The following is a 26287-nucleotide window of genomic DNA, read 5'->3' as shown; positions in this document are numbered from 1 at the left end:
TCTTAAAATCATAACGTAAAAGTATGTTTCTGCCCAGTTTTGAACTGGAGACCTTTTGCGTGTGAGGCAAACGTGATAACCACTACACTACAGAAACTGCCTCTGTGAGAACGGAAAAGTATTGCACCTGGAAGAGCCATAGTAACAGAATACTCTTAAAATCATAACATAAAAGTATGTTTCTGCCCAGTTTCGAACTGGGGACCTTTCGCGTGTGAGGCGAACGTGATAAATACTACACTACAGAAACTAGCTCTGCGAGGACGGAAAAGTATTGAATCTGGAAGACCCATAGTAACAGAATCCTCATAAAATCATAAAGTAAAAGTATGTTTCTGCCCACTTTCAAATTGAGGACCTTTCGCATATGAGATGAATGTGATAACCACTACACTACAATAACTGCCTCTTGGGGAACGGAAAAGAATTAAACTTGGAAGTGCAATTTGCATATGGGCTTCCAAAATTATTTTTTCTATTAATAGTAACAGAAAAATCCTGAATAAAAAATAAATTTCTGCCCAGTTTCAAACAGGGGACCTTTCGCGTGTTAGGCGAACGTGATAACCACTACACTACAGAAACAGCCTCTTGTGGAGAGGCAAAGTATTCAACCTGGAAGAGCCATAGTAACAGAATACTCTTAAAATCAAAATGTAAAAGTATGTTTCTGCCCCACTTTCAAACTGAGGATCTTTCGCATATGAGATGAACTTGATAACCACTACACTACAGAAACTGCCTCTTGGGGAATGGAAAAGAATTAAACCTGGAAGTGCAATTTGCATATGGGCTTTCAAAAATATTTTTTCTGCTAATAGTAACTGAAAAATCCTAAATAAAAAGAAATTTTCTGCCCAGTTTCAACTGGGAACTTTTTGAGTGTTAGGCTAACGTGATAACCACTACACTACAGAAACTGCGTCTGTGCCAACGGAAAAGTATTGAACCTGGAAGAGCCATAGTAACAGAATACTAATAAAATCATAATGTAAAAGTATGTTTCTGCCTACTTTCAAACTGAGGACCTTTCGCGTATGAGATGAATATGATAACCACTACACTACAAAAACTGCCTCTTGGAGAACTGAAAAGAATTAAACTCGGAAGTGCAATTTGCATATGGGCTTTCAAAAATATTTTTTCTGCTAATAGTAACAGAAAAATCCTAAAATCATAAATAAAAAAAAAGTTTCTGCCCAGCTTCAAACTGGGGATTTTTCGCGTGTTAGGCGAACGTGATAACCACTACACTACAGAGACTGCCTCTGTGGGGATGGAAAAGTGTTGAAAGTAAAAGTATGTTTCTGCCCACTTTCAAACTGGGGACCTTTCGCGTGTTATGCGATTGTGATAACCACTACACTACAGAAACTGCCTCTGTGGGGACGGAAAAGTATTGAACCTGGAAGAGCCATAGTAACAGAATACTCTTAAAATCATAACGTAAAAGTATGTTTCTGCCCAGTTTCGAACTGGGGACTTTTCGCGTGTGAGGCGAACGTGATAACCACTACACTACAGAAACTGCCTCTGCGGGGATGGAAAAGTATTGAACCTGGAAGACCCATAGTAACAGTATCCTCATAAAATCATAAAGTAAAAGTATGTTTCTGCCCACTTTCAAACGGGGGACCTTTCGCGTCTGAGGCGAATGTGATAACCACTACACTACAGAAACTGTCTCTGTGGGTACGGAAAAGTATTGAACCTGGAAGAGCCATAGTAACAGAATACTCTTAAAATCATAACGTAAAAGTATGTTTCTGCCCAGTTTCGAACTGGGGACCTTTCGCGTGTGAGGCTAACGTGATAACCACTACACTACAGAAACTGCCTCTGCAAGGATGGAAAAATATTGAACCTGGAAGACCCATAGTAACAGAATCCTCAAAAAATCATAAAGTAAAAGTATGTTTCTGCCCACTTTCAAACTGAGGACCTTTCGCATATGAGATGAACGTGATAACCACTACACTACAGAAACTGCCTCTTGGGGAATGGAAAAGAATTAAACCTGGATGTGCAATTTGCATATGGGCTTTCAAAAATATTTTTTCTGCTAATAGTAACAGAAAAATCCTAAATAAAAAGAAATTTTCTGCCCAGTTTCAAACTGGGAACTTTTTGCGTGTTAGGTGAACGTGATAACTACTACACTACAGAAACTGCGTCTGTGCCAACGGAAAAGTATTGAACCTGGAAGAGCCATAGTAATAGAATACTAATAAAATCATAAAGTAAAAGTATGTTTCTGCCTACTTTCAAACTGAGGACCTTTCGCATATGAGATGAATATGATAACCACTACACTACAAAAACTGCCTCTTGGAGAACTGAAAAGAATTAAACTCGGAAGGGCAATTTGCATATGGGCTTTCAAAAATATTTTTTCTGCTAATAGTAACAGAAAAATCCTAAAATCATAAATAAATAAAAAGTTTCTGCCCAGTTTCAAACTGGGGATCTTCCGCGTGTTAGGCAAACGTGATAACCACTACCCTACAGAATCTGTCTCTGCGGAGACAGAAAAGTATTGAAAGTAAAAGTATGTTTCTGCCCACTTTCAAACTGGGGACCTTTCGCGTGTGAGGCGAACGTGATAACCACTACACAACAGAAACTGCCTCTGCGGGGACAGAAAACTATTGAACCTGGAAGACCCATAGTAAAAGAAATCTCATAAAATCATAAAGTAAAAATATGTTTTTGCCCACTTTCAAACTGGGGACCTTTCGCGTGTTAGGCGAATGTGATAACCACTACACCACAGAAACTGCCTCTGTGGGGACGGAAAAGTATTGCACCTGGAAGAGCCATAGTAACAGAATACTCTTAAAATCATAACGTAAAAGTATGTTTCTGCCCAGTTTTGAACTGGGGAATTTTCGCGTGTGAGGCGAACGTGATAACCACTACACTACAGAAACTGCCTCTGCGGGGATGGAAAAGTATTGAACCTGGAAGACCCATAGTAACAGTATCCTCATAAAATCATAAAGTAAAAGTATGTTTCTGCCCACTTTCAAACGGGGGACCTTTCGCGTCTGAGGCGAATGTGATAACCACTACACTACAGAAACAGTCTCTGTGGGTATGGAAAAGTATTGAACCTGGAAGAGCCATAGTAACAGAATCCTCAAAAAATCATAAAGTAAAAGTATGTTTCTGCCCACTTTCAAACTGAGGACCTTTCGCATATGAGATGAAAGTGATAACCACTACACTACAGAAACTGCCTCTTGGGGAATGGAAAAGAATTAAACCTGGAAGTGCAATTTGCATATGGGCTTTCAAAAATATTTTTTCTGCTAATAGTAACAGAAAAATCATGAATAAAAAGAAATTTTCTGCCCAGTTTCAAACTGGGAACTTTTTGAGTGTTAGGCGAACGTGATAACCACTACACTACAGAAACTGCGTCTGTGTCAACGGAAAAGTATTGAACCTGGAAGAGCCATAGTAACAGAATACTAATAAAATCATAATGTAAAAGTATGTTTCTGCCTACTTTCAAACTGAGGACCTTTCGCATATGAGATGAATATGATAACCACTACACTACAAAAACTGCGTCTTGGAGAACTGAAAAGAATTAAACTCGGAAGTGCAATTTGCATATGGGCTTTCAAAAATATTTTTTCTGCTAATAGTAACAGAAAAATCCTAAAATCATAAATAATAAAAAAAGTTTCTGCCCAGCTTCAAACTGGGGACCTTTCGCGTGTTAGGCGAACGTGATAACCACTACACTACAGAGACTGCCTCTGCGAGAACGGAAAAGTATTGAAAGTAAAAGTTTGTTTCTGCCCACTTTCAAACTGGGGACCTTTCGCGTGTTAGGCGATTGTGATAACCACTACACTACAGAAACTGCCTCTGTGGGGACGGAAAAGTATTGAACCTGGAAGAGCCATAGTAACAGAATACTAATAAAATCATAAAATAAAAGTATGTTTCTGCCTACTTTCAAACTGAGGACATTTCGCATATGAGTTGAATGTGATAACCACTACACTACAAAAACTGCCTCTTGGGGAACGGAAAAGAGTTAAACTTGGAAGTGCAATTTGCATATGGGCTTTCTAAAATATTTTTTATGCTAATAGTAACAGAAAAATCCTAAAATCATAAATAATAAAAAAAGTTTCTGCCCAGCTTCAAACTGGGGACCTTTCGCGTGTTAAACGAACGTGATAACCACTACACTACAGAGACTGCCTCTGCGGGAACGGAAAAGTATTGAAAGTAAAAGTTTGTTTCTGCCCACTTTCAAACTGGGGACCTTTCGCGTGTTAGGCGATTGTGATAACCACTACACTACAGAAACTGCCTCTGTGGGGACGGAAAAGTATTGAACCTGGAAGAGCCATAGTAACAGAATACTAATAAAATCATAAAATAAAAGTATGTTTCTGCCTACTTTCAAACTGAGGACATTTCGCATATGAGTTGAATGTGATAACCACTACACTACAAAAACTGCCTCTTGGGGAACGGAAAAGAGTTAAACTTGGAAGTGCAATTTGCATATGGGCTTTCTAAAATATTTTTTATGCTACTAGTAACAGAAAAATCCTAAAATCATAAATAATAAAAATGTTTCTGCCCAGTTTCGAACTGGGGACCTTCCGCGTGTTAGGCGAATGTGATAACCACTACATTACAGAAACTGCACCTTTGGAGATGGAAAAGTCTTGAACCTGGAAGACCCATAGTAACAGAATCCTCATAAAATCATAAAGTAAAAGTATGTTTTTGCCCACTTTCAAACTGGGGACCTTTTGTGTGTTAGGCGAATGTGATAACCACTACATTACAGAAACTGCCTCTGTGGGGACTGAAAGTATTGAACCTGGAAGAGCCATAGTAACAGAATACTCTTAAAATCATAACATAATAGTATGTTAATGCCCAGTTTCGAACTGGGGACCTTTCGCGTGTGAGGCGAACGTGATAACCACTACACTACTGAAACTACCTCTGGGAGGAGGAAAAAGTATTGAATCTGGAAGACCCGTAGTAACAGAATCCTCATAAAATCATAAAGTAAAAGTATGTTTCTGCCCACTTTCAAACTGAGGACCTTTCGCATATGAGATGAATGTGATAACCACTACACTACAATAACTGCCTCTTGGGGAACGGAAAAGAATTAAACTTGGAAGTGCAATTTGCATATGGGCTTCCAAAATTATTTTTTCTACTAATAGTAACAGAAAAATCCTGAATAAAAAATAAATTTCTGCTCAGTTTCAAACAGGGGACCTTTCGCGTGTTAGGCGAACGTGATAACCACTACACTACAGAAACAGCCTCTTGTGGAGTGGAAAAGTATTGAACCTTGAAGAGCCATAGTAACAGAATACTCTTAAAATCAAAATGTAAAAGTATGTTTCTGCCCCACTTTCAAACTGAGGATCTTTCGCATATGAGATGAACTTGATAACCACTACACTACAGAAACTGCCTCTTGGGGAATGGAAAAGAATTAAACCTGGAAGTGCAATTTGCATATGGGCTTTCAAAAATATTTTTTCTGCTAATAGTAACAGAAAAATCCTAAATAAAAACAAATTTTCTGCCCAGTTTCAAACTGGGAACTTTTTGAGTGTTAGGCGAACGTGATAACCACTACACTACAGAAACTGCGTCTGTGTCAACGGAAAAGTATTGAACCTGGAAGAGCCATAGTAACAGAATACTAATAAAATCATAATGTAAAAGTATGTTTCTGCCTACTTTCAAACTGAGGACCTTTCGCATATGAGATGAATATGATAACCACTACACTACAAAAACTGCGTCTTGGAGAACTGAAAAGAATTAAACTCGGAAGTGCAATTTGCATATGGGCTTTCAAAAATATTTTTTCTGCTAATAGTAACAGAAAAATCCTAAAATCATAAATAAAAAAAAAGTTTCTGCCCAGCTTCAAACTGGGGACCTTTCGCGTGTTAGGCGAACGTGATAACCACTACACTACAGAGACAGCCTTTGCGGGGACTGAAAAGTATTGAAAGTAAAAGTATGTTTCTGCCCACTTTCAAACTGGGGACCTTTCGCGTGTTAGGCGATTGTGATAACCACTACACTACAGAAACTGCCTCTGTGGGGACGGAAAAGTATTGAACCTGGAAGAGCCATAGTAACAGAATACTAATAAAATCATAAAGTAAAAGTATGTTTCTGCCTACTTTCAAACTGAGGACCTTTCGCATATGAGATGAATGTGATAACCACTACACTACAAAAACTGCCTCTTGGGGAACGGAAAAGAGTTAAACTTGGAAGTGCAATTTGCATATGGGCTTTCAAAAATATTTTTTCTGCTACTAGTAACAGAAAAATCCTAAAATCATAAATAATAAAAATGTTTCTGCCCAGTTTCGAACTGGGGACCTTCCGCTTGTTAGGCGAATGTGATAACCACTACATTACAGAAACTGCACCTTTGGAGATGGAAAAGTATTGAACCTGGAAGACCCATAGTAACAGAATCCTCATAAAATCATAAAGTAAAAGTATGTTTTTGCCCACTTTCAAACTGGGGACCTTTTGTGTGTTAGGCGAATGTGATAACCACTACATTACAGAAACTGCCTCTGTGGGGACGGAAAGTATTGAACCTGGAAAAGCCATAGTAACAGAATACTCTTAAAATCATAACGTAAAAGTATGTTTCTGCCCAGTTTCGAACTGGAGACCTTTTGCGTGTGAGGCAAACGTGATAACCACTACACTACAGAAACTGCCTCTGCGAGGATGGAAAAGTATTGCACCTGGAAGAGCCATAGTAACAGAATACTCTTAAAATCATAACATAAAAGTATGTTTCTGCCCAGTTTCGAACTGGGGACCTTTCGCGTGTGAGGCGAAAGTGATAACCACTACACTACAGAAACTACCTCTGGGAGGACGGAAAAGTATTGAATCTGGAAGACCCATAGTAACAGAATCCTCATAAAATCATAAACTAAATGTATGTTTCTGCCCACTTTCAAACTGAGGACCTTTCGCATATGAGATGAATGTGATAACCACTACACTACAATAACTGCCTCTTGGGGAACGGAAAAGAATTAAACTTGGAAGTGCAATTTGCATATGGGCTTCCAAAATTATTTTTTCTACTAATAGTAACAGAAAAATCCTGAATAAAAAATAAATTTCTGCCCAGTTTCAAACAGGGGACCTTTCGCGTGATAGGCGAACGTGATAACCACTACACTACAGAAACAGCCTCTTGTGGAGTGGCAAAGTATTGAACCTGGAAGAGCCATAGTAACAGAATACTCTTAAAATCAAAATGTAAAAGTATGTTTCTGCCCCACTTTCAAACTGAGGATCTTTCGCATATGAGATGAACGTGATAACCACTACACTACAGAAACTGCCTCTTGGGGAATGGAAAAGAATTAAACCTGGAAGTGCAATTTGCATATGGGCTTTCAAAAATATTTTTTCTGCTAATAGTAACAGAAAAATCCTAAATAAAAAGAAATTTTCTGCCCAGTTTCAAACTGGGAACTTTTTGAGTGTTAGGAGAACGTGATAACCACTACACTACAGAAACTGCGTCTGTGCCAACGGAAAATTATTTAACCTGGAAGAGCCATAGTAACAGAATACTAATAAAATCATAATGTAAAAGTATGTTTCTGCCTACTTTCAAACTGAGGACCTTTCGCATATGAGATGAATATGATAACCACTACACTACAAAAACTGCCTCTTGGAGAACTGAAAAGAATTAAACTCGGAAGTGCAATTTGCATATGGGCTTTCAAAAATATTTTTTCTGCTAATAGTAACAGAAAAATCCTAAAATCATAAATAAAAAAAAAGTTTCTGCCCAGCTTCAAACTGGGGATCTTTCGCGTGTTAGGCGAACGTGATAACCACTACACTACAGAAACTGCCTCTGTGGGGATGGAAAAGTTTTGAACCTGGAAGATCCATAGTAACAGAATACTAATAAAATCATAAAGTAAAAGTATGTTTCTGCCTACTTTCAAACTGAGGACCTTTCGCATATGAGATGAATGTGATAACCACTACACTACAAAAACTGCCTCTTGGGGAACGGAAAAGAGTTAAACTTGGAAGTGCAATTTGCATATGGGCTTTCAAAAATATTTTTTCTGCTACTAGTAACAGAAAAATCCTAAAATCATTAATAATAAAAATGTTTCTGCCTAGTTTCGAACTGGGGACCTTTCGCGTGTTAGGCGAATGTGATAACCACTACACTACAGAAACTGCATCTTTGGAGATGGAAAAGTATTGAACCTGGAAGACCCATAGTAACAGAATCCTCATAAAATCATAAAGTAAAAGTATGTTTTTGCCCACTTTCAAACTGGGGACCTTTCGCATAAGAGATGAATGTGATAACCACTACACTACAAAAACTGCCTCTTGGGGAACGGAAAAGAGTTAAACTTGGAAGTGCAATTTGCATATGGGCTTTCAAAAATATTTTTTATGCTACTAGTAACAGAAAAAACCTAAAATCATAAATAATAAAAATGTTTCTGCCCAGTTTCGAACTGGGGACCTTTCACAGGTTAGACAAATGTGATAACCACTACACTACAGAAACTGCACCTTAGCAGAAAGAAAAATATTGAACCTGGAAGATCCATAGTAACAGAATCCTCATAAAATCATAAAGTAAAAGTATGTTTTTGCCCACTTTCAAACTGTGGACCTTTTGTGTGTTAGGCAAACGTGATAACCACTACACTACAGAAACTGCCTCTGTGGGGACGGAAAGTATTGAACCTGGAAGAGCCATAGTAACAGAATACTCTTAAAATCATAACGTAAAAGTATGTTTCTGCCCAGTTTCGAACTAGAGAATTTTTGCGTGTGAGGCAAACGTGATAACCACTACACTACAGAAACTGCCTCTGCGAGGACGGAAAAGTATTGCACCTGGAAGAGCCATAGTAACAGAATACTCTTAAAATCATAACATAAAAGTATGTTTCTGCCCAGTTTCGAACTGGGGCCTTTTTGCGTGTGAGGCGAACGTGATAACCACTACACTACAGAAACTACCTCTGGGAGGACGGAAAAGTATTGAATCTGGAAGACCCATAGTAACAGAATCCTCATAAAATCATAAACTAAATGTATGTTTCTGCCCACTTTCAAACTGAGGACCTTTCGCTTATGAGATGAATGTGATAACCACTACACTACAATAACTGCCTCTTGGGGAACGGAAAAGAATTAAACTTGGAAGTGCAATTTGCATATGGGCTTCCAAAATTATTTTTTCTACTAATAGTAACAGAAAAATCCTGAATAAAAAATAAATTTCTGCCCAGTTTCAAACAGGGGACCTTTCGCGTGATAGGCGAACGTGATAACCACTACACTACAGAAACAGCCTCTTGTGGAGTGGCAAAGTATTGAACCTGGAAGAGCCATAGTAACAGAATACTCTTAAAATCAAAATGTAAAAGTATGTTTCTGCCCCACTTTCAAACTGAGGATCTTTCGCATATGAGATGAACGTGATAACCACTACACTACAGAAACTGCCTCTTGGGGAATGGAAAAGAATTAAACCTGGAAGTGCAATTTGCATATGGGCTTTCAAAAATATTTTTTCTGCTAATAGTAACAGAAAAATCCTAAATAAAAAGAAATTTTCAGCCCAGTTTCAAACTGGGAACTTTTTGAGTGTTAGGAGAACGTGATAACCACTACACTACAGAAACTGCGTCTGTGCCAACGGAAAAGTATTTAACCTGCAAGAGCCATAGTAACAGAATACTAATAAAATCATAATGTAAAAGTATGTTTCTGTCTACTTTCAAACTGAGGACCTTTCGCATATGAGATGAATATGATAACTATTACACTACAAAAACTGCCTCTTTGAGAACTGAAAAGAATTAAACTCGGAAGTGCAATTTGCATATGGGCTTTCAAAAATATTTTTTCTGCTAATAGTAACATAAAAATCCTAAAATCATAAATAAAAAAAAAGTTTCTGCCCAGCTTCAAACTGGGGACCTTTCGTGTGATAGGCGAACGTGATAACCACTACGCTACAGAGACTGCCTATGTGGGGATGGAAAAGTATTGAAAGTAAAAGTATGTTTCTGCCCACTTTCAAACTGGGGACCTTTCGCGTGTTAGGCGATTGTGATAACCACTACACTACAGAAACTGCCTCTGTGGGGACAGAAAAGTATTGAACCTGGAAGAGCCATAGTAACAGAATACTAATAAAATCATAAAGTAAAAGTATGTTTCTGCCTACTTTCAAACTGAGGACCTTTCGCATATGAGATGAATGTGATAACCACTACACTACAAAAACTGCCTCTTGGGGAACGGAAAAGAGTTAAACTTGGAAGTGCAATTTGCATATGGGCTTTCAAAAATATTTTTTCTGCTACTAGTAACAGAAAAATCCTAAAATCATTAATAATAAAAATGTTTCTGCCCAGTTACGAACTGGGGACCTTTCGCGCGTTAGGCGAATGTGATAACCACTACACTACAGAAACTGCATCTTTGGAGATGGAAAAGTATTGAACCTGGAAGACCCATAGTAACAGAATCCTCATAAAATCATAAAGTAAAAGTAAGTTTTTGCCCACTTTCAAACTGGGGACCTTTTGTGTGTTAGGCAAATGTGATAACCACTACACTACAGAAACTGCCTCTGTGGGGACGGAAATTATTGAACCTGGAAGAGCCATAGTAACAGAATACTCTTAAAATCATAAAGTAAAAGTATGTTTCTGCCCAGTTTTGAACTGGAGACTTATTGCGTGGGAGGCAAACGTGATAACCACTACGCTACAGAATCTGCCTCTGCGAGGACGGAAAAGTATTGCACCTGGAAGAGCCATAGTAACAGAATATTCTTAAAATCATAACATAAAAGTATGTTTCTGCCCAGTTTCGAACTGGAGACCTTTCGAGCGTGAGGCGAACGTGATAACCACTATACTACAGAATCTACCTCTGCGAGGACGGAAAAGTATTGAATCTGGAAGACCCATAGTAACAGAATCCTCATAAAATCATAAAGTAAAAGTATGTTTTTGCCCACTTTCAAACTTGGGACCTTTTGTGTGTTAGGCGAATGTGATAACCACTACACTACAGAAACTGCCTCTGTGGGGATGGAAAGTATTGAACCTGGAAAAGCCATAGTAACAGAATACTCTTAAAATCATAACGTAAAAGTATGTTTCTGCCCAGTTTCGAATTGGAGACCTTTTGCGTGTGAGGCAAACGTGATAACCACTACACTACAGAAACTGCCTCTGCGAGGATGGAAAAGTATTGCACCTGGAAGAGCCATAGTAACAGAATACTCTTAAAATCATAACATAAAAGTATGTTTCTGCCCAGTTTCGAACTGGGGACCTTTCGCGTGTGAGGCGAAAGTGATAACCACTACACTACAGAAACTACCTCTGGGAGGACGGAAAAGTATTGAATCTGGAAGACCCATAGTAACAGAATCCTCATAAAATCATAAACTAAATGTATGTTTCTGCCCACTTTCAAACTGAGGACCTTTCGCATATGAGATGAATGTGATAACCACTACACTACAATAACTGCCTCTTGGGGAACGGAAAAGAATTAAACTTGGAAGTGCAATTTGCATATGGGCTTCCAAAATTATTTTTTCTACTAATAGTAACAGAAAAATCCTGAATAAAAAATAAATTTCTGCCCAGTTTCAAACAGGGGACCTTTCGCGTGATAGGCGAACGTGATAACCACTACACTACAGAAACAGCCTCTTGTGGAGTGGCAAAGTATTGAACCTGGAAGAGCCATAGTAACAGAATACTCTTAAAATCAAAATGTAAAAGTATGTTTCTGCCCCACTTTCAAACTGAGGATCTTTCGCATATGAGATGAACGTGATAACCACTACACTACAGAAACTGCCTCTTGGGGAATGGAAAAGAATTAAACCTGGAAGTGCAATTTGCATATGGGCTTTCAAAAATATTTTTTCTGCTAATAGTAACAGAAAAATCCTAAATAAAAAGAAATTTTCTGCCCAGTTTCAAACTGGGAACTTTTTGAGTGTTAGGAGAACGTGATAACCACTACACTACAGAAACTGCGTCTGTGCCAACGGAAAAGTATTTAACCTGCAAGAGCCATAGTAACAGAATACTAATAAAATCATAATGTAAAAGTATGTTTCTGTCTACTTTCAAACTGAGGACCTTTCGCATATGAGATGAATATGATAACTATTACACTACAAAAACTGCCTCTTTGAGAACTGAAAAGAATTAAACTCGGAAGTGCAATTTGCATATGGGCTTTCAAAAATATTTTTTCTGCTAATAGTAACATAAAAATCCTAAAATCATAAATAAAAAAAAAGTTTCTGCCCAGCTTCAAACTGGGGACCTTTCGTGTGATAGGCGAACGTGATAACCACTACGCTACAGAGACTGCCTATGTGGGGATGGAAAAGTATTGAAAGTAAAAGTATGTTTCTGCCCACTTTCAAACTGGGGACCTTTCGCGTGTTAGGCGATTGTGATAACCACTACACTACAGAAACTGCCTCTGTGGGGACAGAAAAGTATTGAACCTGGAAGAGCCATAGTAACAGAATACTAATAAAATCATAAAGTAAAAGTATGTTTCTGCCTACTTTCAAACTGAGGACCTTTCGCATATGAGATGAATGTGATAACCACTACACTACAAAAACTGCCTCTTGGGGAACGGAAAAGAGTTAAACTTGGAAGTGCAATTTGCATATGGGCTTTCAAAAATATTTTTTCTGCTACTAGTAACAGAAAAATCCTAAAATCATTAATAATAAAAATGTTTCTGCCCAGTTACGAACTGGGGACCTTTCGCGCGTTAGGCGAATGTGATAACCACTACACTACAGAAACTGCATCTTTGGAGATGGAAAAGTATTGAACCTGGAAGACCCATAGTAACAGAATCCTCATAAAATCATAAAGTAAAAGTAAGTTTTTGCCCACTTTCAAACTGGGGACCTTTTGTGTGTTAGGCAAATGTGATAACCACTACACTACAGAAACTGCCTCTGTGGGGACGGAAATTATTGAACCTGGAAGAGCCATAGTAACAGAATACTCTTAAAATCATAAAGTAAAAGTATGTTTCTGCCCAGTTTTGAACTGGAGACTTATTGCGTGGGAGGCAAACGTGATAACCACTACGCTACAGAATCTGCCTCTGCGAGGACGGAAAAGTATTGCACCTGGAAGAGCCATAGTAACAGAATATTCTTAAAATCATAACATAAAAGTATGTTTCTGCCCAGTTTCGAACTGGAGACGTTTCGAGCGTGAGGCGAACGTGATAACCACTATACTACAGAATCTACCTCTGCGAGGACGGAAAAGTATTGAATCTGGAAGACCCATAGTAACAGAATCCTCATAAAATCATAAAGTAAAAGTATGTTTTTGCCCACTTTCAAACTTGGGACCTTTTGTGTGTTAGGCGAATGTGATAACCACTACACTACAGAAACTGCCTCTGTGGGGATGGAAAGTATTGAACCTGGAAAAGCCATAGTAACAGAATACTCTTAAAATCATAACGTAAAAGTATGTTTCTGCCCAGTTTCGAACTGGAGACCTTTTGCGTGTGAGGCAAACGTGATAACCACTACACTACAGAAACTGCCTCTGCGAGGATGGAAAAGTATTGCACCTGGAAGAGCCATAGTAACAGAATACTCTTAAAATCATAACATAAAAGTATGTTTCTGCCCAGTTTCGAACTGGGGACCTTTCGCGTGTGAGGCGAAAGTGATAACCACTACACTACAGAAACTACCTCTGGGAGGACGGAAAAGTATTGAATCTGGAAGACCCATAGTAACAGAATCCTCATAAAATCATAAACTAAATGTATGTTTCTGCCCACTTTCAAACTGAGGACCTTTCGCATATGAGATGAATGTGATAACCACTACACTACAATAACTGCCTCTTGGGGAACGGAAAAGAATTAAACTTGGAAGTGCAATTTGCATATGGGCTTCCAAAATTATTTTTTCTACTAATAGTAACAGAAAAATCCTGAATAAAAAATAAATTTCTGCCCAGTTTCAAACAGGGGACCTTTCGCGTGATAGGCGAACGTGATAACCACTACACTACAGAAACAGCCTCTTGTGGAGTGGCAAAGTATTGAACCTGGAAGAGCCATAGTAACAGAATACTCTTAAAATCAAAATGTAAAAGTATGTTTCTGCCCCACTTTCAAACTGAGGATCTTTCGCATATGAGATGAACGTGATAACCACTACACTACAGAAACTGCCTCTTGGGGAATGGAAAAGAATTAAACCTGGAAGTGCAATTTGCATATGGGCTTTCAAAAATGTTTTTTCTGCTAATAGTAACAGAAAAATCCTAAATAAAAAGAAATTTTCTGCCCAGTTTCAAACTGGGAACTTTTTGAGTGTTAGGAGAACGTGATAACCACTACACTACAGAAACTGCGTCTGTGCCAACGGAAAATTATTTAACCTGGAAGAGCCATAGTAACAGAATACTAATAAAATCATAATGTAAAAGTATGTTTCTGCCTACTTTCAAACTGAGGACCTTTCGCATATGAGATGAATATGATAACCACTACACTACAAAAACTGCCTCTTGGAGAACTGAAAAGAATTAAACTCGGAAGTGCAATTTGCATATGGGCTTTCAAAAATATTTTTTCTGCTAATAGTAACAGAAAAATCCTAAAATCATAAATAAAAAAAAAGTTTCTGCCCAGCTTCAAACTGGGGATCTTTCGCGTGTTAGGCGAACGTGATAACCACTACACTACAGAGACTGCCTCTGTGGGGATGGAAAAGTATTGAAAGTAAAAGTATGTTTCTGCCCACTTTCAAACTGGGGACCTTTCGCGTGTTAGGCGATTGTGATAACCACTACACTACAGAAACTGCCTCTGTGGGGACGGAAAAGTTTTGAACCTGGAAGATCCATAGTAACAGAATACTAATAAAATCATAAAGTAAAAGTATGTTTCTGCCTACTTTCAAACTGAGGACCTTTCGCATATGAGATGAATGTGATAACCACTACACTACAAAAACTGCCTCTTGGGGAACGGAAAAGAGTTAAACTTGGAAGTGCAATTTGCATATGGGCTTTCAAAAATATTTTTTCTGCTACTAGTAACAGAAAAATCCTAAAATCATTAATAATAAAAATGTTTCTGCCCAGTTTCGAACTGGGGACCTTTCGCATGTTAGGCGAATGTGATAACCACTACACTACAGAAACTGCATCTTTGGAGATGGAAAAGTATTGAACCTGGAAGACCCATAGTAACAGAATCCTCATAAAATCATAAAGTAAAAGTATGTTTTTGCCCACTTTCAAACTGGGGACCTTTCGCATAAGAGATGAATGTGATAACCACTACACTACAAAAACTGCCTCTTGGGGAACGGAAAAGAGTTAAACTTGGAAGTGCAATTTGCATATGGGCTTTCAAAAATATTTTTTATGCTACTAGTAACAGAAAAAACCTAAAATAATAAATAATAAAAATGTTTCTGCCCAGTTTCGAACTGGGGACCTTTCACAGGTTAGGCGAATGTGATAACCACTACACTACAGAAACTGCACCTTTGCAGAAGGAAAAATATTGAACCTGGAAGATCCATAGTAACAGAATCCTCATAAAATCATAAAGTAAAAGTATGTTTTTGCCCACTTTCAAACTGTGGACCTTTTGTGTGTTAGGCAAACGTGATAACCACTACACTACAGAAACTGCCTCTGTGGGGACGGAAAGTATTGAACCTGGAAGAGCCATAGTAACAGAATACTCTTAAAATCATAACGTAAAAGTATGTTTCTGCCCAGTTTCGAACTAGAGAATTTTTGCGTGTGAGGCAAACGTGATAACCACTACACTACAGAAACTGCCTCTGCGAGGACGGAAAAGTATTGCACCTGGAAGAGCCATAGTAACAGAATACTCTTAAAATCATAACATAAAAGTATGTTTCTGCCCAGTTTCGAACTGGGGCCTTTTTGCGTGTGAGGCGAACGTGATAACCACTACACTACAGAAACTACCTCTGGGAGGACGGAAAAGTATTGAATCTGGAAGACCCATAGTAACAGAATCCTCATAAAATCATAAACTAAATGTATGTTTCTGCCCACTTTCAAACTGAGGACCTTTCGCTTATGAGATGAATGTGATAACCACTACACTACAATAACTGCCTCTTGGGGAACGGAAAAGAATTAAACTTGGAAGTGCAATTTGCATATGGGCTTCCAAAATTATTTTTTCTACTAATAGTAACAGAAAAATCCTGAATAAAAAATAAATTTCTGCCCAGTTTCAAACAGGGGACCTTTCGCGTGTTAGGCGATTGTGATAACCACTACACTACAGAAACTGCCTCTGTGGGGACAGAAAAGTATTGAACCTGGAAGAGCCATAGTAACAGAATACTAATAAAATCATAAAGTAAAAGTATGTTTCTGCCTACTTTCAAACTGAGGACCTTTCGCATATGAGATGAATGTGATAACCACTACACTACAAAAACTGCCTCTTGGGGAACGGAAAAGAGTTCAACTTGGAAGTGCAATTTGCATATGGGCTTTCAAAAATATTTTTTCTGCTACTAGTAACAGAAAAATCCTAAAATCATTAATAATAAAAATGTTTCTGCCCAGTTACGAACTGGGGACCTTTCACAGGTTAGGCGAATGTGATAACCACTACACTACAGAAACTGCACCTTTGCAGAAGGAAAAATATTGAACCTGGAAGATCCATAGTAACAGAATCCTCATAAAATCATAAAGTAAAAGTATGTTTTTGCCCACTTTCAAACTGTGGACCTTTTGTGTGTTAGGCAAACGTGATAACCACTACACTACAGAAACTGCCTCTGTGGGGACGGAAAGTATTGAACCTGGAAGAGCCATAGTAACAGAATACTCTTAAAATCATAACGTAAAAGTATGTTTCTGCCCAGTTTCGAACTAGAGAATTTTTGCGTGTGAGGCAAACGTGATAACCACTACACTACAGAAACTGCCTCTGCGAGGACGGAAAAGTATTGCACCTGGAAGAGCCATAGTAACAGAATACTCTTAAAATCATAACATAAAAGTATGTTTCTGCCCAGTTTCGAACTGGGGCCTTTTTGCGTGTGAGGCGAACGTGATAACCACTACACTACAGAAACTACCTCTGGGAGGACGGAAAAGTATTGAATCTGGAAGACCCATAGTAACAGAATCCTCATAAAATCATAAACTAAATGTATGTTTCTGCCCACTTTCAAACTGAGGACCTTTCGCTTATGAGATGAATGTGATAACCACTACACTACAATAACTGCCTCTTGGGGAACGGAAAAGAATTAAACTTGGAAGTGCAATTTGCATATGGGCTTCCAAAATTATTTTTTCTACTAATAGTAACAGAAAAATCCTGAATAAAAAATAAATTTCTGCCCAGTTTCAAACAGGGGACCTTTCGCGTGATAGGCGAACGTGATAACCACTACACTACAGAAACAGCCTCTTGTGGAGTGGCAAAGTATTGAACCTGGAAGAGCCATAGTAACAGAATACTCTTATAATCAAAATGTAAAAGTATGTTTCTGCCCCACTTTCAAACTGAGGATCTTTCGCATATGAGATGAACGTGATAACCACTACACTACAGAAACTGCCTCTTGGGGAATGGAAAAGAATTAAACCTGGAAGTGCAATTTGCATATGGGCTTTCAAAAATATTTTTTCTGCTAATAGTAACAGAAAAATCCTAAATAAAAAGAAATTTTCAGCCCAGTTTCAAACTGGGAACTTTTTGAGTGTTAGGAGAACGTGATAACCACTACACTACAGAAACTGCGTCTGTGCCAACGGAAAAGTATTTAACCTGCAAGAGCCATAGTAACAGAATACTAATAAAATCATAATGTAAAAGTATGTTTCTGTCTACTTTCAAACTGAGGACCTTTCGCATATGAGATGAATATGATAACTATTACACTACAAAAACTGCCTCTTTGAGAACTGAAAAGAATTAAACTCGGAAGTGCAATTTGCATATGGGCTTTCAAAAATATTTTTTCTGCTAATAGTAACATAAAAATCCTAAAATCATAAATAAAAAAAAAGTTTCTGCCCAGCTTCAAACTGGGGACCTTTCGTGTGATAGGCAAACGTGATAAACACTACGCTACAGAGACTGCCTCTGTGGGGATGGAAAAGTATTGAAAGTAAAAGTATGTTTCTGCCCACTTTCAAACTGGGGACCTTTCGCGTGTTAGGCGATTGTGATAACCACTACACTACAGAAACTGCCTCTGTGGGGACAGAAAAGTATTGAACCTGGAAGAGCCATAGTAACAGAAAACTAATAAAATCATAAAGTAAAAGTATGTTTCTGCCTACTTTCAAACTGAGGACCTTTCGCATATGAGATGAATGTGATAACCACTACACTACAAAAACTGCCTCTTGGGGAACGGAAAAGAGTTAAACTTGGAAGTGCAATTTGCATATGGGCTTTCAAAAATATTTTTTCTGCTACTAGTAACAGAAAAATCCTAAAATCATTAATAATAAAAATGTTTCTGCCCAGTTACGAACTGGGGACCTTTCGCGTGTTAGGCGAATGTGATAACCACTACACTACAGAAACTGCATCTTTGGAGATGGAAAAGTATTGAACCTGGAAGTCCCATAGTAACAGAATCCTCATAAAATCATAAAGTAAAAGTAAGTTTTTGCCCACTTTCAAACTGGGGACCTTTTGTGTGTTAGGCAAATGTGATAACCACTACACTACAGAAACTGCCTCTGTGGGGACGGAAATTATTGAACCTGGAAGAGCCATAGTAACAGAATACTCTTAAAATCATAAAGTAAAAGTATGTTTCTGCCCAGTTTTGAACTGGAGACCTATTGCGTGGGAGGCAAACGTGATAACCACTACGCTACAGAATCTGCCTCTGTGAGGAAGGAAAAGTATTGCACCTGGAAGAGCCATAGTAACAGAATATTCTTAAAATCATAACATAAAAGTATGTTTCTGCCCAGTTTCGAACTGGAGACCTTTCGAGCGTGAGGCGAACGTGATAACCACTATACTACAGAATCTACCTCTGCGAGGACGGAAAAGTATTGAATCTGGAAGACCCATAGTAACAGAATCCTCATAAAATCATAAAGTAAAAGTATGTTTCTGCCCACTTTCAAACTGAGGACCTTTCGCATATGAGATGAACGTGATAACCACTCCACTACAGAAACAGCCTCTTGTGGAGTGGAAAAGTATTGAACCTGGAAGAGCCATAGTAACAGAATCCTCAAAAAATCATAAAGTAAAAGTATGTTTCTGCCCACTTTCAAACTGAGGACCTTTCGCATATGAGATGAACGTGATAACCACTACACTACAGAAACAGCCTCTTGTGGAGTGGAAAAGTATTGAACCTGGAAGAGCCATAGTAACAGAATACTCTTAAAATCATAATGTAAAAGTATGTTTCTGCCCCACTTTCAAACTGAGGATCTTTCGCATATGAGATGAACGTGATAACCACTACACTACAGAAACTGCCTCTTGGGGAATGGAAAGAATTAAACCTGGAAGTGCAATTTGCATATGGGCTTTCAAAAATATTTTTTCTGCTAATAGTAACAGAAAAATCCTAAATAAAAAGAAATTTTCTGCCCTGTTTCAAACTGGGAACTTTTTGAGTGTTAGGCGAACGTGATAACCACTACACTACAGAAACTGCGTCTGTGCCAACGGAAAAGTATTGAACCTGGAAGAGCCATAGTAACAGAATACTAATAAAATCATAATGTAAAAGTATGTTTCTGCCTACTTTCAAACTGAGGACCCTTCGCATATGAGATGAATATGATAACTATTACACTACAAAAACTGCCTCTTTGAGAACTGAAAAGAATTAAACTCGGAAGTGCAATTTGCATATGGGCTTTTAAAAATATTTTTTCTGCTAATAGTAACAGAAAAATCGTAAAATCATAAATAAAAAAAAAGTTTCTGCCCAGCTTCAAACTGGGGACCTTTCGCGTGTTAGGCGAACGTGATAACCACTACACTACAGAGACTGCCTCTGGGGGGATGGAAAAGTATTGAAAGTAAAAGTATGTTTCTGCCCACTTTCAAACTGGGGACCTTTCGCGTGTTAGGCAATTGTGATAACCACTACACTACAGAAACTGCCTCTGTGGGGACGGAAAAGTATTGAACCTGGAAGAGCCATAGTAACAGAATACTAATAAAATCATAAAGTAAAACTATGTTTCTGCCTACTTTCAAACTGAGGACCTTTCGCATATGAGATGAATGTGATAACCACTACACTACAAAAACTGCCTCTTGGGGAACGGAAAAGAGTTAAACTTGGAAGTGCAATTTGCATATGGGCTTTCAAAAATATTTTTTCTGCTACTAGTAACAGAAAAATCCTAAAATCATTAATAATAAAAATGTTTCTGCCCAGTTTCGAACTGGGGACCTTTCGCGTGTTAGGCGAATGTGATAACCACTACACTACAGAAACTGCATCTTTGGAGATGGAAAAGTATTGAACCTGGAAGACCCATAGTAACAGAATACTCTTAAAATCATAACGTAAAAGTATGTTTCTGGCCAGTTTTGAACTGGAGACCTATTGCGTGTGAGGCAAACGTGATAATCACTACGCTACAGAAACTGCCTCTGCGAGGACGGAAAAGTATTGCACCTGGAAGAGCCATAGTAACAGAATACTCTTAAAATCATAACATAAAAGTATGTTTCTGCCCACTTTCGAACTGGGGACCTTTCGCGTGTGAGGCGAACGTGATAACCACTATACTACAGAATCTACCTCTGCGAGGAAGGAAAAGTATTGAATCTGGAAGACCCATAGTAACAGAATCCTCATAAAATCATAAAGTAAAAGTATGTTTCTGCCCACTTTCAAACTGAGGACCTTTCGCATATGAGATGAACGTGATAACCACTACACTACAGAAACAGCCTCTTGTGGAGTGGAAAAGTATTGAACCTGGAAGAGCCATAGTAAAAAAATCCTCAAAAAATCATAAAGTAAAAGTATGTTTCTGCCCACTTTCAAACTGAGGACCTTTCGCATATGAGATGAACGTGATAACCACTACACTACAGAAACAGCCTCTTGTGGAGTGGAAAAGTATTGAACCTGGAAGAGCCATAGTAACAGAATACTCTTAAAATCATAATGTAAATGTATGTTTCTGCCCCACTTTCAAACTGAAGATCTTTCGCATATGAGATGAACGTGATAACCACTACACTACAGAAACTGCCTCTTGGGGAATGGAAAGAATTAAACCTGGAAGTGCAATTTGCATATGGGCTTTCAAAAATATTTTTTCTGCTAATACTAACAGAAAAATCCTAAATAAAAAGAAATTTTCTGCCCAGTTTCAAACTGGGAACTTTTTGAGTGTTAGGCGAACGTGATAACCACTACACTACAGAAACTGCGTCTGTGCCAACGGAAAAGTATTGAACCTGGAAGAGCCATAGTAACAGAATACTAATAAAATCATAATGTAAAAGTATGTTTCTGCCTACTTTCAAACTGAGGACCTTTCGCATATGAGATGAATATGATAACCACTGCACTACAAAAACTGCCTCTTGGAGAACTGAAAAGAATTAAACAAGGAAGTGCAATTTGCATATGGGCTTTCAAAAATATTTTTTCTGCTAATAGTAACAGAAAAATCCTAAAATCATAAATAAAAAAAAAGTTTCTGCCCAGCTTCAAACTGGGGACCTTTCGCGTGTTAGGCGAACGTGATAACCACTACACTACAGAGACTGCCTCTACGGGGACGGAAAAGTATTGAAAGTAAAAGTATGTTTCTGCCCACTTTCAAACTGGAGACCTTTCGCGTGTTAGGCGATTGTGATAACCACTACACTACAGAAACTGCCTCTGTGGGGACGGAAAAGTATTGAACCTGGAAGAGCCATAGTAACAGAATACTAATAAAATCATAAAGTAAAAGTATGTTTCTGCCTACTTTCAAACTGAGGACCTTTCGCATATGAGATGAATGTGATAACCACTACACTACAAAAACTGCCTCTTGGGGAACGGAAAAGAGTTAAACTTGGAAGTGCAATTTGCATATGGGCTTTCAAAAATATTTTTTATGCTACTAGTAACAGAAAAATCCTAAAATCATAAATTTTAAAAATGTATCTGCCCAGTTTCGAACTTTGGACCTTTCCCATGTGAGGCGAACGTGATAACCACTACACTACAGAAACAGCCTCTTGCGAAGTGGCAAAGTATTGAACCTGGAAGAGCCATAGTAACAGAATACTCTTAAAATCATAATGTAAAAGTATGTTTCTGCCCCACTTTCAAACTGAGGATCTTTCGCATATGAGATGAACGTGATAACCACTACACTACAGAAACTGCCTCTTGGGGAATGGAAAAGAATTAAACCTGGAAGTGCAATTTGCATATGGGCTTTCAAAAATATTTTTTCTGCTAATAGTAACAGAAAAATCATAAATAAAAAGAAATTTTCTGCCCAGTTTCAAACTGGGATCTTTTTGAGTGTTAGGCGAACGTGATAACCACTACACTACAGAAACTGCGTCTGTGCCAACGGAAAAGTATTGAACCTGGAAGAGCCATAGTAACAGAATACTAATAAAATCATAATGTAAAAGTATGTTTCTGTCTACTTTCAAACTGAGGACCTTTCGCATATGAGATGAATATGATAACCACTACACTACAAAAACTGCCTCTTGGAGAACTGAAAAGAATTAAACTCGGAAGTGCAATTTGCATATGGGCTTTCAAATATATTTTTTCTGCTAATAGTAACAAAAAAATCCTAAAATCATAAATAAAAAAAAAGTTTCTGCCCAGCTTCAAACTGGGGACCTTTCGCGTGTAAGGCGAACGTGATAACCACTACACTACAGAGACTGCCTTTGCGGGGACGGGAAAGTATTGAAAGTAAAAGTATGTTTCTGCCCACTTTCAAACTGGGGACCTTTCGCGTGATAGGTGAACGTGATAACCACTACACTACAGAAACAGCCTCTTGTGGAGTGGCAAAGTATTGAACCTGGAAGAACCATAGTAACAGAATACTAATAAAATCATAAAGTAAAAGTATGTTTCTACCTACTTTCAAACTGAGGACCTTTCGCATATGAGATGAATGTGATAACCACTACACTACAAAAACTACCTCTTGGGGAACGGAAAAGAGTTAAACTTGGAAGTGCAATTTGCATATGGGCTTTCAAAAATATTTTTTCTGCTACTAGTAACAGAAAAATCCTAAAATCATAAATATTAAAAATGTATCTGCCCAGTTTCGAACTGGGGACCTTTCGCGTGTTAGGTGAATGTGATAACCACTACACTACAGAAACTGCATCTTTGGAGATGGAAAAGTATTGAACCTGGAAGACCCATAGTAACAGAATCCTCATAAAATCATAAAGTAAAAGTATGTTTTTGCCCACTTTCAAACTGGGGACTTTTTGTGTGTTAGGCTAATGTGATAACCACTACACTACAGAAACTGCCTCTGTGGGGACGGAAAGTATTGAACCTGGAAGAGCAATAGTAACAGAATACTCTTAAAATTATAACGTAAAAGTATGTTTCTGCCCAGTTTCGAACTGGAGACCTTTTGCGTGTGAGGAAAACGTGATAACCACTACACTACAGAAACTGCCTCTGTGAGAACGGAAAAGTATTGCACCTGGAAGAGCCATAGTAACTGAATTCTCTTAAAATCATAACATAAAAGTATGTTTCTGCCCAGTTTCGAACTGGGGACCTTTCGCGTGTGAGGCGAACGTGATAACCACTACACTACAGAAACAGCCTCTTGTGGAGTGGCAAAGTATTGAACCTGGAAGAGCCATAGTAACAGAATACTCTTAAAATCAAAATGTAAAAGTATATTTCTGCCCCACTTTCAAACTGAGGATCTTTCGCATATGAGATGAACGTGATAACCACTACACTACAGAAACTGCCTCTTGGGGAATGGAAAATAATTAAACAGAATACTCTTAAAATCATAACGTAAAAGAATGTTTCTGCCCAGTTTCGAACTGGGGACCTTTCGCGTGTGAGGCGAACGTGATAACCACTACACTACAGAAACTGCCTCTGCGTGGATGGAAAAGTATTGAACCTGGAAGACCCATAGTAACAGTATCCTCATAAAATCATAATGTAAAAGTATGTTTCTGCCCACATTCAAACGGGGAACCTTTCGCGTCTGAGGCGAATGTGATAACCACTACACTACAGAAACTGTCTCTGTGGGTACGGAAAAGTATTGAACCTGGAAGAGCCATAGTAACAGAATACTCTTAAAATCATAACGTAAAAGTATATTTCTGCCCAGTTTCAAACTGGGGACCTTTCGCGTGTGAGGCGAACGTGATAACCACTACACTACAGAAACTGCCTCTGCAAGGATGGAAAAATATTGAACATGGAAGACCCATAGTAACAAAATCCTCAAAAAATCATAAAGTAAAAGTATGTTTCTGCCCACTTTCAAACTGAGGACCTTTCGCATATGAGATGAACGTGATAACCACTACACTACAGAAACAGCCTCTTGTGGAGTGGAAAAGTATTGAACCTGGAAGAGCCATAGTAACAGAATACTCTTAAAATCATAATGTAAAAGTATGTTTCTGCCCCACTTTCAAACTGAGGATCTTTCGCATATGAGATGAACGTGATAACCACTACACTACAGAAACTGCCTCTTGGGGAATGGAAAAGAATTAAACCTGGAAGTGCAATTTGCATATGGGCTTTCAAAAATATTTTTTCTGCTAATAGTAACAGAAAAATCATAAATAAAAAGAAATTTTCTGCCCAGTTTCAAACTGGGATCTTTTTGAGTGTTAGGCGAACGTGATAACCACTACACTACAGAAACTGCGTCTGTGCCAACGGAAAAGTATTGAACCTGGAAGAGCCATAGTAACAGAATACTAATAAAATCATAATGTAAAAGTATGTTTCTGTCTACTTTCAAACTGAGGACATTTCGCATATGAGATGAATATGATAACCACTACACTACAAAAACTGCCTCTTGGAGAACTGAAAAGAATTAAACTCGGAAGTGCAATTTGCATATGGGCTTTCAAATATATTTTTTCTGCTAGAAGTAACAAAAAAATCCTAAAATCATAAATAAAAAAAAAGTTTCTGCCCAGCTTCAAACTGGGGACCTTTCGCGTGTAAGGCGAACGTGATAACCACTACACTACAGAGACTGCCTCTGCGGGGATGGAAAAGTATTGAAAGTAAAAGTATGTTTCTGCCCACTTTCAAACTGGGGACCTTTCGGGTGTTAGGCGATTGTGATAACCACTACACTACAGAAACTGCCTCTGTGGGGACGGAAAAGTATTGAACCTGGAAGAACCATAGTAACAGAATACTAATAAAATCATAAAGTAAAAGTATGTTTCTGCCTACTTTCAAACTGAGGACCTTTCGCATATGAGATGAACGTGATAACCACTACACTACAGAAACTGCCTCTTGGGGAATGGAAAATAATTAAACAGAATACTCTTAAAATCATAACGTAAAAGAATGTTTCTGCCCAGTTTCGAACTGGGGACCTTTCGCGTGTGAGGCGAACGTGATAACCACTACACTACAGAAACTGCCTCTGCGGGGATGGAAAAGTATTGAACGTGGAAGACCCATAGTAACAGTATCCTCAAAAAATCATAAAGTAAAAGTATGTTTCTGTCCACTTTCAAACTGGGGACCTTTCGCGTCTGAGGCGAATGTGATAACCACTACACTACAGAAACTGCCTCTGTGGGTACGGAAAAGTATTGAACCTGGAAGAGCCATAGTAACAGAATACTCTAAAAACCATAACGTAAAAGTATGTTTCTGCCCAGTTTCGAACTGGGGACCTTTCGCGTGTGAGGCGAACGTGATAACCACTACACTACAGAAACTGCCTCTTGGAGAACTGAAAAGAATTAAACTCGGAAGGGCAATTTGCATATGGGCTTTCAAAAATATTTTTTCTGCTAATAGTAACAGAAAAATCCTAAAATCATAAATAAAAAAAAAGTTTCAGCCCAGTTTCAAACTGGGGACCTTCCGCGTGTTAGGCGAACGTGATAACCACTACACTACAGAAACTGTCTCTGCGGTGATGGAAAAGTA

At 38.2% G+C, this 26287-nt stretch overlaps 35 non-coding genes across 35 annotated transcripts; all 35 read right to left on the bottom strand.

Moving 5' to 3' along the window:
* Positions 1-24: 24 nt before the first annotated feature.
* On the bottom strand, positions 25-97 carry TRNAV-CAC (transfer RNA valine (anticodon CAC)). Its single transcript has one exon. It is a non-coding gene; the product is annotated as a tRNA-Val (tRNA).
* A 1358-nt stretch (positions 98-1455) lies between these two features.
* TRNAV-CAC (transfer RNA valine (anticodon CAC)) lies at positions 1456-1528 on the bottom strand. Its single transcript has one exon. It is a non-coding gene; the product is annotated as a tRNA-Val (tRNA).
* Positions 1529-1761: 233 nt separating this feature from the next.
* TRNAV-CAC (transfer RNA valine (anticodon CAC)) lies at positions 1762-1834 on the bottom strand. Its single transcript has one exon. It is a non-coding gene; the product is annotated as a tRNA-Val (tRNA).
* Positions 1835-2857: 1023 nt separating this feature from the next.
* Positions 2858-2930, bottom strand: TRNAV-CAC (transfer RNA valine (anticodon CAC)). Its single transcript has one exon. It is a non-coding gene; the product is annotated as a tRNA-Val (tRNA).
* Positions 2931-3689: 759 nt separating this feature from the next.
* On the bottom strand, positions 3690-3762 carry TRNAV-AAC (transfer RNA valine (anticodon AAC)). The gene has a single exon. It is a non-coding gene; the product is annotated as a tRNA-Val (tRNA).
* Positions 3763-4600: 838 nt separating this feature from the next.
* Positions 4601-4673, bottom strand: TRNAV-AAC (transfer RNA valine (anticodon AAC)). Its single transcript has one exon. It is a non-coding gene; the product is annotated as a tRNA-Val (tRNA).
* Positions 4674-5919: 1246 nt separating this feature from the next.
* On the bottom strand, positions 5920-5992 carry TRNAV-AAC (transfer RNA valine (anticodon AAC)). Its single transcript has one exon. It is a non-coding gene; the product is annotated as a tRNA-Val (tRNA).
* Positions 5993-6374: 382 nt separating this feature from the next.
* TRNAV-AAC (transfer RNA valine (anticodon AAC)) lies at positions 6375-6447 on the bottom strand. The gene has a single exon. It is a non-coding gene; the product is annotated as a tRNA-Val (tRNA).
* A 232-nt stretch (positions 6448-6679) lies between these two features.
* TRNAV-CAC (transfer RNA valine (anticodon CAC)) lies at positions 6680-6752 on the bottom strand. Its single transcript has one exon. It is a non-coding gene; the product is annotated as a tRNA-Val (tRNA).
* Positions 6753-6832: 80 nt separating this feature from the next.
* Positions 6833-6905, bottom strand: TRNAV-CAC (transfer RNA valine (anticodon CAC)). The gene has a single exon. It is a non-coding gene; the product is annotated as a tRNA-Val (tRNA).
* A 941-nt stretch (positions 6906-7846) lies between these two features.
* Positions 7847-7919, bottom strand: TRNAV-AAC (transfer RNA valine (anticodon AAC)). The gene has a single exon. It is a non-coding gene; the product is annotated as a tRNA-Val (tRNA).
* A 270-nt stretch (positions 7920-8189) lies between these two features.
* TRNAV-AAC (transfer RNA valine (anticodon AAC)) lies at positions 8190-8262 on the bottom strand. The gene has a single exon. It is a non-coding gene; the product is annotated as a tRNA-Val (tRNA).
* Positions 8263-8990: 728 nt separating this feature from the next.
* Positions 8991-9063, bottom strand: TRNAV-CAC (transfer RNA valine (anticodon CAC)). Its single transcript has one exon. It is a non-coding gene; the product is annotated as a tRNA-Val (tRNA).
* Positions 9064-10459: 1396 nt separating this feature from the next.
* Positions 10460-10532, bottom strand: TRNAV-AAC (transfer RNA valine (anticodon AAC)). Its single transcript has one exon. It is a non-coding gene; the product is annotated as a tRNA-Val (tRNA).
* An 843-nt stretch (positions 10533-11375) lies between these two features.
* On the bottom strand, positions 11376-11448 carry TRNAV-CAC (transfer RNA valine (anticodon CAC)). The gene has a single exon. It is a non-coding gene; the product is annotated as a tRNA-Val (tRNA).
* A 1396-nt stretch (positions 11449-12844) lies between these two features.
* On the bottom strand, positions 12845-12917 carry TRNAV-AAC (transfer RNA valine (anticodon AAC)). The gene has a single exon. It is a non-coding gene; the product is annotated as a tRNA-Val (tRNA).
* A 690-nt stretch (positions 12918-13607) lies between these two features.
* On the bottom strand, positions 13608-13680 carry TRNAV-CAC (transfer RNA valine (anticodon CAC)). Its single transcript has one exon. It is a non-coding gene; the product is annotated as a tRNA-Val (tRNA).
* An 80-nt stretch (positions 13681-13760) lies between these two features.
* TRNAV-CAC (transfer RNA valine (anticodon CAC)) lies at positions 13761-13833 on the bottom strand. Its single transcript has one exon. It is a non-coding gene; the product is annotated as a tRNA-Val (tRNA).
* Positions 13834-15229: 1396 nt separating this feature from the next.
* On the bottom strand, positions 15230-15302 carry TRNAV-AAC (transfer RNA valine (anticodon AAC)). The gene has a single exon. It is a non-coding gene; the product is annotated as a tRNA-Val (tRNA).
* Positions 15303-15572: 270 nt separating this feature from the next.
* TRNAV-AAC (transfer RNA valine (anticodon AAC)) lies at positions 15573-15645 on the bottom strand. The gene has a single exon. It is a non-coding gene; the product is annotated as a tRNA-Val (tRNA).
* A 385-nt stretch (positions 15646-16030) lies between these two features.
* On the bottom strand, positions 16031-16103 carry TRNAV-CAC (transfer RNA valine (anticodon CAC)). Its single transcript has one exon. It is a non-coding gene; the product is annotated as a tRNA-Val (tRNA).
* Positions 16104-17166: 1063 nt separating this feature from the next.
* On the bottom strand, positions 17167-17239 carry TRNAV-CAC (transfer RNA valine (anticodon CAC)). The gene has a single exon. It is a non-coding gene; the product is annotated as a tRNA-Val (tRNA).
* A 1396-nt stretch (positions 17240-18635) lies between these two features.
* TRNAV-AAC (transfer RNA valine (anticodon AAC)) lies at positions 18636-18708 on the bottom strand. Its single transcript has one exon. It is a non-coding gene; the product is annotated as a tRNA-Val (tRNA).
* A 1369-nt stretch (positions 18709-20077) lies between these two features.
* Positions 20078-20150, bottom strand: TRNAV-AAC (transfer RNA valine (anticodon AAC)). The gene has a single exon. It is a non-coding gene; the product is annotated as a tRNA-Val (tRNA).
* A 382-nt stretch (positions 20151-20532) lies between these two features.
* TRNAV-AAC (transfer RNA valine (anticodon AAC)) lies at positions 20533-20605 on the bottom strand. The gene has a single exon. It is a non-coding gene; the product is annotated as a tRNA-Val (tRNA).
* A 1217-nt stretch (positions 20606-21822) lies between these two features.
* Positions 21823-21895, bottom strand: TRNAV-AAC (transfer RNA valine (anticodon AAC)). The gene has a single exon. It is a non-coding gene; the product is annotated as a tRNA-Val (tRNA).
* Positions 21896-22956: 1061 nt separating this feature from the next.
* On the bottom strand, positions 22957-23029 carry TRNAV-UAC (transfer RNA valine (anticodon UAC)). The gene has a single exon. It is a non-coding gene; the product is annotated as a tRNA-Val (tRNA).
* A 382-nt stretch (positions 23030-23411) lies between these two features.
* On the bottom strand, positions 23412-23484 carry TRNAV-AAC (transfer RNA valine (anticodon AAC)). The gene has a single exon. It is a non-coding gene; the product is annotated as a tRNA-Val (tRNA).
* A 385-nt stretch (positions 23485-23869) lies between these two features.
* Positions 23870-23942, bottom strand: TRNAV-CAC (transfer RNA valine (anticodon CAC)). The gene has a single exon. It is a non-coding gene; the product is annotated as a tRNA-Val (tRNA).
* A 215-nt stretch (positions 23943-24157) lies between these two features.
* On the bottom strand, positions 24158-24230 carry TRNAV-CAC (transfer RNA valine (anticodon CAC)). Its single transcript has one exon. It is a non-coding gene; the product is annotated as a tRNA-Val (tRNA).
* Positions 24231-24463: 233 nt separating this feature from the next.
* TRNAV-CAC (transfer RNA valine (anticodon CAC)) lies at positions 24464-24536 on the bottom strand. The gene has a single exon. It is a non-coding gene; the product is annotated as a tRNA-Val (tRNA).
* Positions 24537-25295: 759 nt separating this feature from the next.
* TRNAV-UAC (transfer RNA valine (anticodon UAC)) lies at positions 25296-25368 on the bottom strand. Its single transcript has one exon. It is a non-coding gene; the product is annotated as a tRNA-Val (tRNA).
* A 326-nt stretch (positions 25369-25694) lies between these two features.
* TRNAV-CAC (transfer RNA valine (anticodon CAC)) lies at positions 25695-25767 on the bottom strand. Its single transcript has one exon. It is a non-coding gene; the product is annotated as a tRNA-Val (tRNA).
* Positions 25768-26000: 233 nt separating this feature from the next.
* Positions 26001-26073, bottom strand: TRNAV-CAC (transfer RNA valine (anticodon CAC)). The gene has a single exon. It is a non-coding gene; the product is annotated as a tRNA-Val (tRNA).
* Positions 26074-26190: 117 nt separating this feature from the next.
* On the bottom strand, positions 26191-26263 carry TRNAV-AAC (transfer RNA valine (anticodon AAC)). The gene has a single exon. It is a non-coding gene; the product is annotated as a tRNA-Val (tRNA).
* Between the last annotated feature and the right edge of the window lie 24 nt (positions 26264-26287).

The sequence above is a fragment of the Taudactylus pleione genome, unplaced genomic scaffold (genome assembly GCF_031769625.1).
Source record: "Taudactylus pleione unplaced genomic scaffold, aTauple2 ptg000050l, whole genome shotgun sequence".
Taxonomy (NCBI): Eukaryota; Metazoa; Chordata; class Amphibia; order Anura; family Myobatrachidae; genus Taudactylus; species Taudactylus pleione.
The sequence above is the reverse complement of the archived record's forward strand: the minus strand, read 5'-3'. Positions and strand labels throughout refer to the sequence as shown.